At 46.2% G+C, this 17,293-nt stretch overlaps 1 protein-coding gene across 1 annotated transcript in view; it reads left to right on the top strand.

Annotated features, from left to right (window-relative positions):
- The window catches only part of GLP1R (glucagon like peptide 1 receptor), a 274,569-nt gene that overhangs the window by 198,871 nt on the left and 58,405 nt on the right, over positions 1–17,293 (top strand). The gene's annotated exons all lie outside the window — the stretch shown is intronic.

Raw genomic sequence — 17,293 nt, forward strand, 5'->3', positions numbered from 1 at the left:
AATTTCTATTGGTTCTGTTTTAGGACCAAAGAGAATTGTAGAATGGATCCATTGCGTTACTGCAGCAGGGGGCTTCACGGATTATTATGGGGTCCACCGAGGCTCTGTTATCCCCATCAGTGCCCGCTTAGTTCTCCTCTGACGCTCAGCCATACACTAACTTTCAAAGGAGACCGCGACTTTCCCTTTATTCTGCAATGCCGTCTTATTGCTTTATAAGTGATTGACGAGCGCAGATTCTAATCAGCGAAGGGGATTAACAAATAAAGAAAAAGAAAAAAATCATCTTAAAAATATAACAAATGATACAAAATATAAAGATTCTAATTAACCCCCTATTAAAGTTATAATGCCGCTATTGTATCTCCCCAGCTCTGTGGTATAATAATTATGTTTCTTATGTAATTAGCGCTTAATTGTCATTTGTAGACCGGTAACAGTATCCGCTCTCACCGCGGGGAACGAAGGCTCAGAAAATGTCATTTATCCGCATGGATTTTTACATTTCTGGTTGAAACTATTTAAAAAGTCAGAAAAAAAATTGTCCCAGAATTTGACAAAATCTTTTATTATTTTGCCGTAGAGCAGAGAGATTGTCACACTGTCAGTGCCGGGCGGGGTCTCAAAGGCCGAGCAGTAACACTGACTGTCACCAGCATACAAACACTAGGCTACCCTCGTTCACAAATGCACCTATATAATAATAAACTAGCTAGTTTGGTTAATGAATGAGATGCTGCTTTTTTCTGTACTGAGTGAATCAAGTGAATTATTACTAAGCACTGCCCATATAGGAGGATTGGAGGCCCACCGGGGGATTGCCCTGTTACCCTATGGGCCAGTCCGTGCCTGCACACAGTTACCAAATGTGGCGCTAACGTGGCCGGTGTGTAAGTAACAATAGCTTCTTTTACTGACTGACATAGCGACGTGTTTATCATTGCATGACGCCGTGTGTAATCTGTCACTACACATCATGGATCATAAGTTTAGCAGTTGTTACGAGGAACCTTTCCCCTGGGATAATGCTCTTACCCTGCAGATTTAGGGCTCATGTGTAGGTTAATAGCATTAGGAAGGTGTCACTGTAGGAGCCGCCAGCTTTCAGTCATTTGGGTGTGCCAGCGAGGCCACAGTCAATGCTGTCATGATTCCAATGGCAGGGAATCACAAAAGGACAAGCACCAACGAGCTCTAGGGTGATGGAACCTGAGCTGACCGCGACCCTAAACCTGAACACACAAATAACAATAGCCGGGGAACGTGCCTACGTTGATTCTAGAAGTCTCGCACCAGCCGAAGATCTAACTTCCCCTATTAGAAGAAACACAGACCTCTCTTGCCTCCAGAGAAATACCCCACAGAAATAGCAGCCCCCCACATATAATGACGGTGAAATGAGAGGAAGGCACATACACAGTATGAAATCAGATTCAGCAAAATGAGGCCCGCTAAAACTAGATAGCAGAGGATACAAAAGTAAACTGCGCGGTCAGCAAAAAACCCTTCAAAAAACCATCCTGTAATTACTTGAACTCATGTTCCAACTCATGGAACATGAGGAGCAATTACAGCCCGCTAGAGCAACCAGCAGCAAAGAAACAATTATATGCAAGCTGGACAAGACAAAAATAAATCAAAACGTGGAACAAGAAAATCAAAAACTTAGCTTGTCCTGAAGATTACTGAAGCCAGAAGCTGAGGTAACAAAACACTCTGATAACCTTGATAGCCGGCGGGGAAATGACAAGAAAGCCCGGTTAAATAGGAAACTCCCAAATCCTAATAGAACAGGTGGACACCAGAGACAGCAGAACACAAATCACCCAGTACCATCAGTAACCACCAGAGGGAGCCCAAAAACAGAACTCACAACAGTACCCCCCTCTTGAGGAGGGGTCACCGAACCCTCACGAGAACCACCAGGGCGACCAGGATGAGCCCTATGAAAAGCGCGGACCAAATCATCAGCATGAACATCAGAGGCAACCACCCAAGAATTATCCTCCTGACCATAACCCTTCCACTTGACCAAATATTGGAGTTTCCGTCTGGAAACACGAGAATCCAAGATCTTCTCCACAACATACTCCAATTCTCCCTCCACCAGCACCGGAGCAGGAGGCTCAGGCGAAGGAACAACAGGTACCTCATACCTCCGCAACAACGACCAATGGAACACATTATGAATAGCAAACGATGCCAGGAGATCCAAACGAAACGACACAGGGTTAAGAATTTCCAAGATCCTATAAGGACCGATGAACCGAGGCTTGAACTTAGGAGAAGAGACCTTCATAGGAACAAAACGAGAAGACAACCACACCAAGTCCCCAACACGAAGTCGAGGACCCACGCGGCGACGGCGATTAGCAAACTGCTGAGCCTTCTCCTGGGACAACTTCAAATTGTCCACCACATGACTCCAAATCTGATGCAACCTATCCACCACCATGTCCACTCCAGGACAATCAGAAGGCTCCACCTGACCAGAGGAAAAACAAGGATGAAACCCCGAATTACAAAAGAAAGGAGAAACCAAGGTAGCAGAACTAGCCCGATTATTATGGGCAAACTCGGCCAGCGGCAAAAAGGTAACCCAGTCATCCTGATCAGCAGAAACAAAACACCTCAAATAAGTTTCCAAGGTCTGATTAGTTCGCTCCGTTTGGCCATTCGTCTGAGGGTGGAATGCAGACGAAAAGGACAAATCCATGCCCATCTTAGCACAGAACGTCCGCCAAAATCTAGACACAAACTGGGATCCCCTGTCAGAAACGATGTTCTCCGGAATCCCATGCAAACGAACCACGTTCTGGAAAAACAGAGGGACCAACTCAGAGGAGGAAGGCAACTTAGGCAAGGGTACAAGATGAACCATTTTAGAAAAGCGGTCACACACAACCCAGATGACGGACATTTTTTGAGAGACAGGGAGATCCGAAATAAAGTCCATGGAAATGTGCGTCCAAGGCCTCTTCGGGATAGGCAAAGGTGACAACAATCCACTGGCTCGAGAACAGCAAGGCTTAACCCGAGCACAAACCTCACAAGACTGCACAAAATAACGCACATCCCTAGACAAGGAAGGCCACCAAAAAGACCTGGCCACCAAGTCTCTAGTACCAAATATTCCAGGATGACCTGCCAACGCAGAAGAATGGACCTCAGAGATGACTCTACTGGTCCAGCTATCCGGAACAAACAGTCTCTCAGGCGGACAACGATCAGGTTTACCCACCTGAAACTCCTGCAAAGCACGTCGCAAGTCTGGGAAGGCGGCCGACAAAATCACCCCATCCCTAAGGATACCAGTGGGCTCAGAATTTCCAGGGGAGTCAGGCACAAAACTCCTAGAAAGAGCATCCGCCTTCACATTGTTTGAACCTGGCAGGTATGAAACCACAAAATTGAAACGAGAGAAAAACAGTGACCAACGAGCCTGTCTAGGATTCAGACGCCTGGCAGACTCAAGGTAAATCAGATTTTTGTGATCAGTCAAGACCACCACACGATGTCTAGCACCCTCCAGCCAATGACGCCACTCCTCAAATGCCCACTTCATGGCCAAAAGTTCCCGATTACCCACATCATAATTCCGCTCAGCGGGCGAAAATTTTCTAGAAAAGAACGCACATGGCTTCATCACCGAGCAATCGGAGCTTCTCTGTGACAAAACCGCCCCCGCTCCAATCTCGGAAGCATCAACCTCAACCTGAAAAGGAAGCGAAACATCAGGCTGACGCAACACAGGAGCAGAAGAAAACCGGCGTTTAAGTTCCCGAAAGGCCTCCACAGCCGCAGGAGACCAATCAGCAACATCAGCACCCTTCTTAGTCAAATCCGTCAAAGGCTTAACAACACTAGAAAAATTAGTTATAAAACGACGATAGAAATTAGCAAAGCCTAAGAACTTCTGCAGACTCTTAAGAGATGCAGGCTGTGTCCAGTCACAAATAGCCCGAACCTTGACGGGATCCATCTCAATAGTAGAAGGGGAAAAAATATACCCCAAAAAAGAAATCTTCTGGACTCCAAAGAGACACTTTGAGCCCTTTACAAACAAGGAATTAGCCCGCAGGACCTGAAACACCTTCCTGACCTGCTGAACATGAGACTCCCAGTCATCAGAAAAAACCAAAATATCATCCAAATACACAATCATAAATTTATCCAGATATTCACGGAAAATATCGTGCATAAAGGACTGGAAGACTGAAGGAGCATTAGAAAGTCCGAAAGGCATTACCAAATACTCAAAATGGCCCTCAGGCGTATTAAATGCGGTTTTCCACTCATCACCTTGCTTTATTCGTATAAGATTATACGCACCCCGAAGATCAATCTTAGTGAACCATTTAGCCCCCTTAATGCGAGCAAACAAATCAGTCAACAAAGGCAAAGGATACTGATATTTTACGGTAATCTTATTCAAAAGACGATAATCTATACAAGGCCTCAAGGACCCATCTTTTTTGGCCACGAAAAAAAACCTGCTCCCAAAGGGGACGAAGATGGACGGATATGTCCCTTTTCCAAGGACTCCTTAACATAATCCCGCATAGCAGTATGCTCTGGCACTGACAGATTGAACAAACGACCTTTAGGAAATTTACTACCAGGAATTAAATCTATAGCACAATCGCAATCCCTGTGAGGAGGAAGCGAACTGAGCTTAGGCTCCTCAAAAACATCCCGATAATCAGACAAAAATACAGGAACCTCAGAAGGAGTAGATGAAGCGATAGAAATCGGAGGTGCATCATCATGAACCCCCTGACATCCCCAGCTTAACACAGACATTGATTTCCAGTCAAGGACTGGATTATGAGTTTGTAACCATGGCAGACCAAGTACTAGAACATCATGCAAATTATACAGTACCAGGAAGCGAATCACCTCCTGATGAACGGGAGTCATACGCATGGTCACTTGTGTCCAGTACTGAGGTTTATTCATAGCTAAAGGTGTAGAGTCAATTCCCTTCAAAGGAATAGGGACTTCCAGAGGCTCAAGACTAAACCCACATCGCTTGGCAAATGACCAATCCATAAGACTCAGGGCAGCGCCTGAGTCTACATAGGCATCGACGGAAATGGATGATAATGAGCAAATCAGAGTCACAGACAGAATGAACTTAGACTGTAACGTACTAATGGCAACAGACTTATCAACCTTTTTTGTGCGTTTAGAGCATGCTGATATAACATGAGCTGAATCACCACAATAAAAGCACAACCCATTTTTCCGCCTATAGTTTTGCCGTTCACTTCTAGACTGAACTCTATCACATTGCATTGTCTCAAGTGCCTGTTCAGAAGACACCGCCAAATGGTGCACAGGTTTGCGCTCCCGTAAACGCCGATCAATCTGAATAGCCATAGTCATAGACTCATTCAGACCCGTAGGCGCAGGGAACCCCACCATAACATCTTTAATGGCCTCAGAAAGGCCATCTCTGAACTTTGCAGCCAGGGCGCACTCATTCCACTGAGTAAGCACTGACCATTTCCGAAATTTTTGACAATATATTTCTGCTTCATCTTGCCCCTGAGAGAGAGCTAATAAAGCTTTTTCAGCCTGAATCTCCAGGTTAGGTTCCTCATAGAGCAAACCCAATGCCAGAAAAAACGCATCTACATTAAGCAACGCAGGATCCCCTGGTGCCAATGCAAATGCCCAATTTTGAGGGTCACCCCGCAGGAAAGATATAATAATCTTAACCTGCTGAGCAGGGTCTCCAGAAGAGCGAGATTTCAGAGAAAGGAACAGCTTGCAATTGTTCCTAAAATTCAGAAAACTAGATCTATCTCCAGCAAAGAACTCTGGAATAGGAATTCTAGGTTCAGACATAGGAGCATGTACAACAAAATCTTGTATATTTTGAACCTTAGCAGCAAGATTATTCAAGCTGGAAGCTAAACTCTGGACGTCCATGATAAACAGCTAAGGTCAGAGCCATTCAAGGATTAAGAGGAGGAAAAAAAAAAAAAAAAAAATCAGCCAGGCTGCAATTAGGGCTAGGCAGCAACCTCAGAGGAGAAAAAAAAAAAAAACTTCCTCAGACTACTTTTCCTCCTACTTCAGCCCAAACATTTTGGGCCGGCTATACTGTCATGATTCCAATGGCAGGGAATCGCAAAAGGACAAGCACCAACGAGCTCTAGGGTGATGGAACCTGAGCTGACCGCGACCCTAAACCTGAACACACAAATAACAATAGCCGGGGAACGTGCCTACGTTGATCCTAGACGTCTCGCACCAGCCGAAGATCTAACTTCCCCTATTAGAAGAAACACAGACCTCTCTTGCCTCCAGAGAAATACCCCACAGAAATAGCAGCCCCCCACATATAATGACGGTGAAATGAGAGGAAGGCACATACACAGTATGAAATCAGATTCAGCAAAATGAGGCCCGCTAAAACTAGATAGCAGAGGATACAAAAGTAAACTGCGCGGTCAGCAAAAAACCCTTCAAAAAACCATCCTGTAATTACTTGAACTCATGTTCCAACTCATGGAACATGAGGAGCAATTACAGCCCGCTAGAGCAACCAGCAGCAAAGAAACAATTATATGCAAGCTGGACAAGACAAAAATAAATCAAAACGTGGAACAAGAAAATCAAAAACTTAGCTTGTCCTGAAGATTACTGAAGCCAGAAGCTGAGGTAACAAAACACTCTGATAACCTTGATAGCCGGCGGGGAAATGACAAGAAAGCCCGGTTAAATAGGAAACTCCCAAATCCTAATAGAACAGGTGGACACCAGAGACAGCAGAACACAAATCACCCAGTACCATCAGTAACCACCAGAGGGAGCCCAAAAACAGAACTCACAACACAATGCCCACTAAACTGAGCGACAGCTGTAACCACTCCCCATCACTGACTGACAGCACACTTGACTGACAGCTACAACTGACTGACAGCTACCCTGACTGACAGCTACCCTGACTGACAGCTGCTCCTGACTGACAGCTCCCCTGACTGACAGCTCCCCTGACTGACAGCTGCCCTTGACTGACAGCTGCCCTTGACTGACAGCTGCCACTGACTGACAGCTACCCTGACTGACAGCTACCCTGACTGACAGCTACTTCTGACTGACAGCTCCCCCTGACTGACAGCTGCCCTTGACTGACAGCTGCTCCTGATTGACAGCTCCCCTGACTGACAGCTCCCCTGACTGACAGCTGCCCTTGACTGACAGCTGCCCTTGACTGACAGCTGCCACTGACTGACAGCTACCCTGACTGACAGCTACCCTGACTGACAGCTACTTCTGACTGACAGCTCCCCCTGACTGACAGCTGCCCTTGACTGACAGCTGCCACTGACTGACATCTGCCACTGACTGACAGCTACCCTGACTGACAGCTACCCTGACTGACAGCTGCTCCTGACTGACAGCTCCCCTGACTGACAGCTCCCATGACTGACAGCTGCCCCTAACTGACAGCTGCCCCTAACTGACAGCTGCCACTGACAGTTTCCCCTGACTGACAGCTGCCCCTGACTGACAGCTGCCCCTGACTGACAGCTGCCCCTGACTGACAGCTGCCCCTAACTGACAGCTGCCACTGACAGTTTCCCCTGACTGACAGCTGCCCCTGACTGACAGCTGCCCCTGACTGACAGCTGCTCCTGACTGACAGCTCCCCTGACTGACAGCTGCAACTGATTCACAGCTGCCCCTGACAGCTGCCACTGACTAACAGCTGCCAATGACAGTTTCCCCTGACTGACAGCTGACTCTGACTGATAGCTGCCCCTGACTGACAGCTGCCAATGACAGTTTCCCCTGACAGATCCCCTGACTGACAGATCCCCTGACTGACAGATCCCCTGACTGACAGATCCCCTGACGGACAGCTGACCCTGACTGATAGCTGCCCCTGCAGTACATCAGTACAAAACCGGCTGACAGTCTGCCACTAGGAGAAATAAAGTTCATTTCCTGCCAGTAGCCTATTACACTGCAGAATAACTCTCTCTCTATATATTAGCGTTTTCCAATCTCACATGTTCTCTTTAAAATGACAGCACCTTTTCTATGGGTCTGTGTAGAGCACAAATGCAGCTTTTTTCTCATTTAATAAAAATATACATATATAATTGTGATATTTAAAGGAGATTTTACAAGAGTTTTAATGGAAAGGACAAATCACCTGTAAATATGTCCCTGCGTCCTCCTTTACTCGTATTTCTGCACCAGAGGTCCCACTGAAGCTACTGGTTTTTATGTAGTGGTGGTAACACAGAGGTTGTAACTGAAACTGTTGGTGGTCACCTGAGCCTCCCCATCATTACATATCAAATGTATCACAATATATTGTTGTCTTCCTCCCTTAAACCTTTATTTTATTACTTTCTGCTTCATGATCTCCTTGTCATCTGTGCAAGAGAAGCGCCTAATTTATTTTCATAGATTTATACAGCCACCACTAGGAGGAGCTCACTACATACAGATTTATACAGCCGCCACTAGAGGGAGCTCACTATATACAGATTTATACAGCCGCCACTAGAGGGAGCTCACTATATACAGATTTATACAGCCGCCACTAGAGGGAGCTCACTATATACAGATTTATACAGCCGCCACTAGAGGGAGCTCACTACATACAGATTTATACAGCCTCCACTAGAGGGAGCTCACTGCATACAGATTTATATAGTCACCACTAGGAGGAGCTCACTACATAGATTTATACAGACATTACTAGAGGGAGCTCACTACATAGATTTATACAGACATTACTAGAGGGAGCTCACTACATACAGATTTATACAGCCACCACTAGGAGGAGCTCACTACATACAGATTTATACAGCCACCACTAGAGGGAGCTCACTACATACAGATTTATACAGTCACCAATAGAGGAAGCTCACTACATACAGATTTATACAGCCACCACTAGAGGGAGCTCACTACATACAGATTTATACAGCCACCACTAGGAGGAGCTCACTACATACAGATTTATACAGCCACCACTAGAGGGAGCTCACTACATACAGATTTATACAGCCACCACTAGGAGGAGCTCACTACATACAGATTTATACAGCCACCACTAGAGGGAGCTCACTACATTCAGATTTATACAGCCACCACTAGAGGAAGCTCACTACATACAGATTTATACAGCCACCACTAGAGGGAGCTCACTACATACAGATTATACAGTCACCACTAGAGGGAGCTCACTACATACAGATTTATACAGCCACCACTAGGAGGAGCTCACTCCATACAGATTTATACATCCTCCACTAGAGGGAGCTCACTACATACAGATTTAGACAGCCACCACTAGGAGGAGCTCACTACATAGATTTATACAGCCACCACTAGGAGGAGCTCACTATATACAGATTTATACAGCCACCACTAGGAGGAGCTCACTATATACAGATTTATACAGTCACCACTAGGAGGAGCTCACTGCATACAGATTTATACAGTCACCACTAGGAGGAGCTCACTACATAGATTTATACAGACATTACTAGAGGGAGCTCACTATATACAGATTTATACAGCCACCACTAGGAGGAGCTCACTATATACAGACTTATATAGCCATCTCTAGGGGGAGTTCACTATATACAGATTTATACAGTCACCACTAGGAGGAGCTCACTACATACAGATTTATACAGTCACCACTAGAGGAAGCACACTACACACAGATTTATTGAGCCACCACTAGAGGGAGCTCACTATATACAGATTTATACAGTCACCACTAGAAGGAGCTCACTACATACAGATTTATACAGCCACCACTAGAGGGAGCTCACTACATACAGATTTATACAGCCACCACTAGAGGGAGCTCACTACATACAGATTTATACAGCCACCACTAGAGGGAGCTCACTACATACAGATTTATACAGCCACCACTAGGGGGAACTCACTACACACAGATTTATTGAGCCACCACTAGAGGGAGCTCGCTATATACAGATTTATACAGCCACCATTAGGGTGAGCTTATCAACAGATTAATTTAGATACCACTAGGGGAGCTCAATTTATACCCAATTATACATCCACCATTTGGACAACCTCACCTCATAAAGATGTATATAGACATAACCTACTAGGGGGCAGCACATCCATTTATACAGATCCATTATTGTTACATTGTTTATAATACTCTGTGGTTAGGGCTTTTAGTCCATATTCTTAACAGCATTCCATGTGGTCAGGAGTGGTATTGCAGGTAATACTTTAGCCACTGTGAAGCGTCAGGACTGGTCCTTTCCTGGATCTAAATGCTGCATTATCCTGCAACGTTTTATTCCCCACAGCAATAAAGAAGAACATCGTCTTGTTGCCTAAAGTTACGTCACCTCCATCTATTATGGATCCCAGCTGGAAATGTTTTAGACAGAAAAGATCAGTAATATATGTAGGGGCGCTCTTTTTTGCTGGAACATTTCTAGTTGTGCTCCACACCAGCAGCAGCAGAAGAGAGAAGACGCCGGACTTCACTGCTCGACAGAAGGGTTTAACATTCTTAGATATTTATTGTTCGGGGGTATGACTTTTCCACTGTCGGCCATGATGGCTCCTCTGTGCTGGTGACCGGGTGTCTGGGGAGACGGACGCTTGTTTCCGCGCAGTCTTCGTTAGATCGCACTCCCGTGGATTTTAGTCGAGGTGAAAAGAGGATCCGAATCGTTCCCGTGAATTGTCTTCCCTGCGACGCTTTGGCCACATTTCACCATTTGTGTTTTTTTTAAGTCTCTTTTCTTTTTATCTTAATTTGTTGCAGTTTCTTTAAAATGGCGCACGTGTGCTGATGCGTTTTCCGCAAAGTAAAACTGCTCTTTATTTTGTCTTTCTACGTTTTTTGCAATTTTTTTAGAGCAAAAATCTGTAAAAATGTTACACGCAACTTTAACTATTGGCCAAAATGTTCTGGCGCGTGTAAAAAAAAATAAAAATCATTCCGATTAACGAATGGCGCACGTTTGTGCAAAACTGTAGGAACTTTTTACCTGTCGTAATAGGGCAGAAATAGAAAAATAAAGCAGCCATCGCAATGATGAATCGTCCCTTATCCTCAATGCTGCGGTGACGTCGGGCTCCGGATCTCCAGGAAATAGGCGATTGCCAAACAGCACCTGTGTATGCGGGGCACTGACTGCGCAGCTGCTTCTGCCAATGGCGCCCCCAGTGGTTCAGTTATGTATTAATAAATCATTCACTCTGAGTACATCTGTCAATTCTGATCACGGCCATTGATAGCAGCAGTGTCTTTTGCGCTGACGGACCCTGCACATCCTTGTATTACAGTAATAACGGAGTACTGCCTCATCTCTCCTGTGGGGGCGCTGCAGAGGAATTGAATAGCTGGAGATGATGAGGGTGATCCACCTCGTGGCTCTCCGCTTCATTAGACCTGCAGACTCGTTTCTTTTTGTATCTGTAGCTTCATTTTCTCGATCAATCAAGAAAAGTAGAACTAGAAGTAGCAGCGCCAAAAGATGCCGGAATACTCGTTCCCTTATTATAGTTCTTGAGCTTTCAGTGTCCCTATGATAACACTTCCTGTTATCTATGGTTCATTTTCTGGATTCATATCTCCATCCACCTCCATTTCTGTTACATTGTTGTGGAAACATTGATATTCGTGGAGAATGTGATCCCTCCATGTTCATGGAGACTGAGCCCCCCGCTGTCCTGCCCGCGTCCCCTCCGCCTTGTGCGAGCAAATGAAATCCAATTGTTAGTGGATGTAGAATCAGAGACTATTACAGATTCCCATCTCTCCGTGTCCTGTTCTGCTTCCTCCGAGCTGCGATGTAATCAGATACCGAGCAAATGAAATGGTAAAATGTTTCCATTTAGAGCAATCCGTGGAATTATCTCTGACATTGGCGCACGGAGAAGTCACCGCCATATACGTCTCCACTAAACCTCTGATATCAGGCGGCACAGGCAGCAAGGTATCAGCCTGAATCCCCCCGCCCTCGCAGGTTCTGTGCTGTCAATGGGAATTCTTGTTACATTGTAGCAGATGGACGGGAGATAGATGCTGGATCACTGGGACCCCACAGATCAGGGGTGCAGAGACCCCTGACATTAAAGTAAAGCTGACATTAATTCTGAATATTTCCCCTTTTTGGCCGCTTTTATACATCTTTCAAAATAGCGGTGATGCAAAAAGAGGCTGGCTTAGCTAGAGACCAGGGCCGGACGGCCAGACCCCTCTATACACAGCTCTGATGATGAGCTCAGAGGGGAGGAAGTTCTGTACATGGCAGAGGTTCCAGGACCAAGAGATTGGGGGTGAGCTAAGAGCGTGGAGGGGGTCTGATAAGTTTTACTATTTCACATTTTAAGGGATTTTTTCTCTTTGGACTCTCAGAAAATTACGGTAACTGAATCTGGCCTTCACTAGGGGGAGCTCACTGTAGACAAACACATAGGGCTCCCATACAAGGTTACCAGCACTCTGACAACCCCTCCTCGATCACTATATCTCCCCTATGTAAAATCACAGCCTGTTCTCGCCTCCGGTTCTGGCATCGTTCTAGTGACATTGGCCTGGGTCTTCTGTGGTTCTTCTGACCGTGTTCCTGTGACATTGGCCCGGGTCTTCTGTGGTTCCTCTGACATTGTTCTAGTGACATCGGCCCGGGTCTTCTGTGGTTTCTCTGGCATTGTTCTAGTGACATTGGCCCGGGTCTTCTGTGGTTCCTCTGACATTGTTCCAGTGAAATCGGCCCGGGTCTTCTGTGGTTCCTCTGACATTGTTCCAGTGACATCAGCCTGGGTCTTCTGTGGTTCCTCTGACATTGTTCCAGTGACATTGGCCCATGTCTTCTGTGGTTCCTCTGACATTGTTCCAGTGAAATCGGTCCGGGTCTTCTCTGATTCCTCTGACATTGTTCCAGTGACATCAGCCTGGGTCTTCTCTGGTTCCTCTGACATTGTTCCAGTGACATTGGCCCAAGTCTTCTGTGGTTCCTCTGACATTGTTCCTGTGACATCAGCTCGGGTCTTCTGTGGTTCCTCTGACATTGTTCTAGTGACATCGGCACGGGTCTTCTATGGTTCCTCTGGCATTGTTCTAGTGACATCAGCACGGGTCTTCTGTGATTCCTCTGAGATTGTTCCAGTGACATCAGCCCGCGTCTTCTGTGGTTCGTCTGAGATTGTTCCAGTGACATCGGCCCGGGTCTTCTGTGGTTCCTCTGGCATTGTTCTAGTGACATCGGCACGGGTCTTCTGTGGTTCCTCTGGCATTGTTCTAGTGACATCGGCCCGGGTCTTCTGTGGTTCCTCTGACAGTGTTCCTGTGACATTGGCCCAGGTCTTCAGTGGTTTCTCTGGCATTGTTCTAGTGACATTGGCCCGGGTCTTCTGTGGTTCCTCTGACATTGTTCCAGTGAAATCGGCCCGGGTCTTCTGTGGTTCCTCTGACATTGTTCCAGTGACATCAGCCTGGGTCTTCTGTGGTTCCTCTGACATTGTTCCAGTGACATTGGCCCATGTCTTCTGTGGTTCCTCTGACATTGTTCCAGTGAAATCGGTCCGGGTCTTCTCTGATTCCTCTGACATTGTTCCAGTGACATCAGCCTGGGTCTTCTCTGGTTCCTCTGACATTGTTCCAGTGACATTGGCCCAAGTCTTCTGTGGTTCCTCTGACATTGTTCCTGTGACATCAGCTCGGGTCTTCTGTGGTTCCTCTGACATTGTTCTAGTGACATCGGCACGGGTCTTCTATGGTTCCTCTGGCATTGTTCTAGTGACATCAGCACGGGTCTTCTGTGATTCCTCTGAGATTGTTCCAGTGACATCAGCCCGCGTCTTCTGTGGTTCGTCTGAGATTGTTCCAGTGACATCGGCCCGGGTCTTCTGTGGTTCCTCTGGCATTGTTCTAGTGACATCGGCACGGGTCTTCTGTGGTTCCTCTGGCATTGTTCTAGTGACATCGGCCCGGGTCTTCTGTGGTTCCTCTGACAGTGTTCCTGTGACATTGGCCCGGGTCTTCTGTGGTTCCTCTGGCATTGTTCTAGTGACATCGGCACAGGTCTTCTGTGGTTCCTCTGACATTGTTCCAGTGACATCAGCCTGGGTCTTCTGTGGTTCCTCTGACATTGTTCCAGTGACATTGGCCCGGGTCTTCTGTGGTTCCTCTGACATTGTTCCAGTGACATCAGCCTGGGTCTTCTGTGGTTCCTCTGACATTGTTCCAGTGACATTGGCCCATATCTTCTGTGGTTTTTCTGACATTGTTCCAGTGAAATCGGCCCGGGTCTTCTCTGATTCCTCTGACATTGTTCTAGTGACATCAGCCTGGGTCTTCTCTGGTTCCTCTGACATTGTTCCAGTGACATCAGCCTGGGTCTTCTCTGGTTCCTCTGACATTGTTCCAGTGACATTGGCCCAAGTCTTCTGTGGTTCCTCTGACAGTGTTCCTGTGACATTGGCCCGGGTCTTCTGTGGTTCCTCTGGCATTGTTCTAGTGACATCGGCACGGGTCTTCTATGGTTCCTCTGGCATTGTTCTAGTGACATCAGCACGGGTCTTCTGTGGTTCCTCTGACATTGTTCCAGTGACCTCGGCTTGGGTCTTCTGTGGTTTCTCTGCCATTGTTCCAGTGACATCAGCCTGGGTCTTCTGTGGTTCCTCTGACATTGTTCCAGTGATATTGGCCCAGGTCTTATGTGGTTCCTCTGACATTGTTCCTGTGACATCGGCTCGGGTCTTCTGTGGTTCCTCTAACATTGGCCCAGGTCTTCTATAGTTCCTCTGACATTGTTCCAGGGACATCGGCCCGGGTCTTCTGTGGTTCCTCTGACATTGTTCCAGTGACATCAGCCTGGGTCTTCTGTGGTTCCTCTGACATTGTTCCAGTGATATTGGCCCAGGTCTTATGTGGTTCCTCTGACATTGTTCCTGTGACATCGGCACGGGTCTTCTGTGGTTCCTCTGGCATTGTTCTAGTGACATCGGCCCGGGTCTTCTGTGGTTCCTCTGACAGTGTTCCTGTGACATCAGCCTGGGTCTCCTGTGGTTCCTCTGACATTGTTCCTGTGACATTGGCTCGCGTCTTCTGTGGTTCCTCTGACATTGTTCCTGTGACATCGGCCCACGTCTTCTGTGGTTCCTCTGACACTGGTCCAGTGAAATCGGCCCCTGTCTTCTCTGATTCCTCTGACACTGTTCCAGTGAAATCAGCCCGGGTCTTCTGTGGTTCCTCTGACATTGTTCCAGTGACATCAGCCCAGGTCTTCTGTGGTTCCTCTGACATTGTTCCTGTGACATCGGCTCGGGTCTTCTGTGGTTCCTCTGACATTGTTCCAGTGACATCAGCCTGGGTCTTCTGTGGTTCCTCTGACATTGTTCCTGTGACATCAGCTCGGGTCTTCTGTGGTTCCTCTGACATTGTTCCAGTGACATTGGCTTGGGTCTTCTGTGGTTCCTCTGACATTGTTCCAGTGACATTGGCTTGGGTCTTCTGTGGTTCCTCTGACATTGTTCCTGTGACATTGGCTCGGGTCTTCTGTGGTTCCTCTGACATTGTTCCAGTGACATTGGCTTGGGTCTTCTGTGGTTCCTCTGACATTGTTCCAGTGACCTCGGCTCGGGTCTTCTGTGGTTCCTCTTACATTGTTCCTGTGACATCGGCTCGGGTCTTCTGTGGTTCCTCTGACATTGTTCCTGTGACATTGGCCCGGGTATTCTGTGGTTCCTCTGACATTGTTATGTCACGTGAGAACTGCAGCCAATCAGTGGCCACTTCACTCTCAATTCCTTCAGACAAAACTGACCTGGAATTTTAATATGCAGAATAATAATTGATTTATTTCCCGGGCCGTTTTGGATGAGCCCTTTTTGTACTGATGACAGAATTTCTGTAATGGGTCGGAATGAACCATAAATGTATCAGATCAATGTATCTGTTATTGGTTACTGTATCAGTCACGTTTCTACTTTCTTTCGGAGTGATTTCTGGCAGATGATCAGGAACTTTGTTGTGACAGAGATAGAAGGTTCCATATTACTGATAATTGTCTCCCCTTATGCAGAACAGTTACATAATCAGACAGATGACAGAATGTTTCTGCACACTACAGACAAGAAGCCTCGCTGATTAACCCTGTGAGTGCTGCATCCTTACAGTCTCTGTGTCTTCCTCCACCACCTCAATCAGCAGCAGAAGATACAACCTTATTTCTAATCTCTGCGAGGGGTTGTCCACTGTGGACAATTACTTTTCACAGTCTCTAAATTCTGAGTAAATTGTTTTGGTCTAAGGGCCAAATTGTTAAGTTGTTCTACTCTCAACAGTCACAATAAAGCCTATAGGTAATGGCACCTTCAGGGATTTTTTTTTTAGATTTTTTGTAGTTTGGGCTATAATATTTTTTTTTTCACTTCCTTTACATGAAATATTTAATGCCATTGGCCTTTTATAGTCTCTGTGTTACATTGTTTATTGATGGTGGCAGAAATGGTGATCTGAGAATCCATCAGTCTGTTCCGTCTGATGGAGAGTTTGCAACTTCTCTTTTTCTGGGCGTCTCTGGGTTGCTTTATAATGTGATTTGTGACCATAAGTTAACTGAGGACCCTCCATCATGTGTTACTGCTCTTGCAAACAACAGCACATGAGAAACCAGAGTCTGCTGTGAAATCTTGTCCGGGGAGACACCTCGCTGGTGCAGTATAACTACCCTGTGTCTTGTTGCTGAGCTCAGTCCTGATCTGGTGAATGATCTACAGTCGGAAGCTATCTTCCACACCTCACCTTTGTAGCAGCGTTTGTCTGTTCCTCACCCAGTTTTAAGCCTCTTGCACTGCTGTTTCTGTTTCATTTAATGACTTTGAACCTACATAGGAAAATGATCATTATCACGTTTGGTGTAATTGGTTTCTCATACATGTGACTATAATGCTACAAAATCACGGAGTAGAAGCGATGAAGGTGACATGTGGTCACCAGATACAGATGAGATTTACACTTTTTGCTCATTCACTTTGCATTTTGTTAATAGATAAAATAATTTTTAAAGCTTTTTTACTTTTCAGCATTTTTTTTCGATACATGCCTAAAACTTTTGCATAGCATTATAGATCACCTAAAATCGTATCGTATTACAATGTGTCTGTATAGAATGTTGGCTTTCTGTACTTTATAAACTGTCCTGAAAAAAAAAAATCTGGCAACCCTGGTGAGCGACCAACAGTGGGCGCCCCCCTGTATCGTCCGACACCTACTGATATCGCTGATCGGGAGGGGGGGGGGGGCAGA

The sequence above is a fragment of the Ranitomeya imitator genome, chromosome 5, assembly GCF_032444005.1.
Source record: "Ranitomeya imitator isolate aRanImi1 chromosome 5, aRanImi1.pri, whole genome shotgun sequence".
Classification (NCBI taxonomy): Eukaryota; Metazoa; Chordata; class Amphibia; order Anura; family Dendrobatidae; genus Ranitomeya; species Ranitomeya imitator.